The sequence below is a fragment of the Solanum pennellii genome, chromosome 9 (genome assembly GCF_001406875.1).
Source record: "Solanum pennellii chromosome 9, SPENNV200".
In the NCBI taxonomy this organism is placed as follows: Eukaryota; Viridiplantae; Streptophyta; class Magnoliopsida; order Solanales; family Solanaceae; genus Solanum; species Solanum pennellii.
This window is the reverse complement of record NC_028645.1, coordinates 2,110,126-2,113,549: the sequence shown is the minus strand read 5'-3', so window position 1 is coordinate 2,113,549 and position 3,424 is coordinate 2,110,126. Positions and strand designations below refer to the sequence as shown.

General features: G+C 24.0%; 1 non-coding gene across 1 annotated transcript; it reads right to left on the bottom strand.

The window, feature by feature from the left end:
- Positions 1-290: 290 nt before the first annotated feature.
- TRNAL-UAA lies at positions 291-373 on the bottom strand. The gene has a single exon. It is a non-coding gene; the product is annotated as a tRNA-Leu (tRNA).
- Between the last annotated feature and the right edge of the window lie 3,051 nt (positions 374-3,424).

The window sequence follows — 3,424 nt, the reverse complement described above, 5'->3', positions numbered from 1 at the left end:
ATATTGGGTTTTTTTTTCAAAATGTCTTTTTAATTCAGTCGTTCACTTGATTTTGAACTGTTTAATATAAAGACTCCTTGTTAGTTCTTCGTCCTAGTCAGGACATAAAAGAGGTCAATAGAGGTTTTTCTTTATTATCTTTGTGTCTTCTCATTTCTATAGCAGAGAAGTCTAAACATGACAAACAAAAAAATTACGATTCTGGTGGAGTAGTAAGTACCTTAACTTATCGTATCGAAAAAAAAAGAGATAATTAATTTTTCGTATCGAAAAAAAAAAGATATAGTTTTTGCTGGCTATGGGGTTCGAACCCATGCGCACTTATGTGCAGAAGATCTTAAGTCTTCCCCCTTAACCTCTCGGGCAAACCAGCTCAATGACTAGTTTGTCCCATAAATAATATATTATGTTTATATATTTTTGTGGTACCAATTAATATACTAATTAAATTATTATTTTACTTTTACTTTTAAATAAACATTAAAAACAGATTACAATTTCATTTTTATATGTTGTTAGAAAGCATTTTATTGTGCTAGGTTATCGTAACATCTTATACAATATGAAATATTTATTTTGTGTTGCTGAGACGTGTGTAAAAGAAAGGATGAAAAAAAATTATTTTTATATGTTGTTAGACATTATTTTACGTGTGTCTAAAGAAAAACAATTGGGGAACTTAATTAATTTGGAAACTTAATAAGTAGGATTAAAATTTTAATAACTCATCATATGTACTCGCTCTAAAGTTATAAAAAATACTTTAAAAAAAATATTTTTCTTCTAATCATTATAAGTTGCAATAGAAATTTTTGGTTTATACGAGAAGTTTCAAAGAGATGTTCATAAATAGGAATAAGAAGAATCTTATAACGAAAAGAAGTTGAAATACGAGATTCTGAAGAAATATTTGTTTTTTTCTTTTTTCAAACGATTTATTGATGATTATCAAGAAGATATTATAATTCGAGGCACGAAGAATTTAAAATTTTTCGTAAATAGCTGCACTGACTATGTATTTGAATATGTTCTTCAATTAAGTAAGATTCAACTTTACCTACTTGTTAGTAGTGTATTTTATTTTTGTCCCTTTTTATGGCGAAAAAGGAAAAGCAAAAATAAGAAATATACGTACGAAAAAATAATAATATTTATAACATGCGAGATTATATTGGTAATAAAAGTTTATTTCTTCAATTTATTTTACTCTATTTAATAGAAGATTATATCGTTTAGTGTGTTTCATATTACTTTAGGAGGATTCAACACGAGTCCGAAAAGTATTTATTGGAGAACTTGAGCAACATGGATCAATTATTGGTTTTCGATTTGTGAATACGCTAAATTGATAATCAAACAAATAAGATATTTATTATCAATTTTTTTATCTTTAATGATTCATTTTTTTGTTTAACTGATAAGTAAATGTTCATATGATCATACACGCACTGTATTTACAAAAATAGAAATAATATCGAGAATAAAGGTCCAATACAAATTTCTACGTTTATCACTTTTATTTAAGACGTAATTGTTTAAATTCCTTCTAAAAGCTCCTGCAATAAATTGAGAAAACAATATTTATTCTTTGTTTTTGTCATAATCAAATTTAAAATTATAATGATAAAAAATAATATTTATTTAATTTCGAGAGGAAAAAATATCGCTATAAACAGAGAATGATTCTAATTTTTGTTAAAATCATGCACGCTTATATCTTACGTCTTCCACTTATCTTTCGAACTAATCAACTTAAATCTTTATATATTGTAAAATCTTTTAATATTTTTCAAATTTCATATATACAATGTTTTTCCAAAGGTTATTTATTTATTATTTATGAATATGATGTAAATATTATTTGTGAGATGAAATCTACTAATTAATATATTATTTATTTTTAAAAACCCATTAAAAACAGTCACAATTTCAATTTATAAGCAATGTCATTAAAGAGTATTTTATCATGATAAGTTATAGTAAATTAAAGTTATAACACATGAATACGTGCGTACGGAGATTTAAGGTGTTTATCAGTCTTTCCAACAATAAAGCAGGAGTGGCTCAATGCCTTTAAAAATGAGGCATATGCCTTGGGTCGCAAAATCAAATGGCCTAATTTTTTAGTAATAATAAAATTATCTTAAACTTTTTTAATTAAAAAAAAGGTAAAGAATGTTTTAATTAAAAAAATAATTAAAAGTTAGGTCTCCAACTTAATTTTGACTTTAGCCACTAATTAGCTTGAGCCGCCACTATAATAAAAAAAAAACATAAAATAAGAAATTTAAAGTAATATATGTTTGAACATTCTTTCAAAAATTTCCGGAGTTTATTGTGAAAATAAGTGTGCAAAATTAGTTAGTTTTGTTATATATATATATATACACATATATATAACAAAACTAACTTATCTTTTCTATTGTGTACGTGGATGAAAAGAAGTTGAAATATGAGGTTCAGAGAAAAAATTTATGTTCTTTTTTCCAGTGATTCATTGATAATTTTCAAGAAGATATCATAATTTGAGACACGAGAAATTTGAAATTTTTTGTGAATAATTGCACTTTTGGTGAATTTGAATACGTTAGTTCAATTCAGTTCAACTTTACCCTTACTGTCTTTAATATCGTGTTTTTATTTATTATCTTTGTAAAAAATAAAAATATAGTATGAAAAAATAGCAAAATTTATAACATACGAGATTATATTGTTAATAAAAGTTCATTTCAATTCGTTTTACTTTATGTTAACTTCTTGTTTAGAGTTTTAACTATATTTTCTTTCACGTTCTCCTACCAACTTTACCATGAATAAAAAATTAAAGTGCTTAAAATTTGCTGGCATTTTAAATTTAATTAGACTTAATTTATGAGTTGGCAAAATATTGATCTCATTAATTCACGTGATTTTATCTTTTAACTAAATTTACGATTTGATTGACGATTTAATATTAAAATTATAAAATTATATATTTTTTGAGAAAATTCTATTGTGTGAAAACAATTTTTAATATAACGTCTGTTGGACAATGTTTTTTAATAGTAAAAAAGAAATTATTAATAAAGTTTTTTAAATAGTAAAAAAGAAACATAAAGAAATTCTTGAAATTAACTAAATCATTTAACATTATTACTAATTAATTCTTCTTTTTATTTGAGCCTTTTTCTTTTTTGTTAACTGATAATTAATTAATTGTTTTCAAAAACAGACTTTATTTTCTATTAATCAAATACAATTTTTTGTAAACCATGGTCCACTTTCTAATTTCTTCACGTGAAGTACATTCTAATAGTTGAAAAAAGTGCTTTCTTGTCCCACAATTTTGCATAATAATTATCATAAATTAAGGTGATTTTTTTTTCTTGTACTAATAATTAAATAATAAATCTCCATTAAATCATCTTAGCAAAAGATCTCTGAT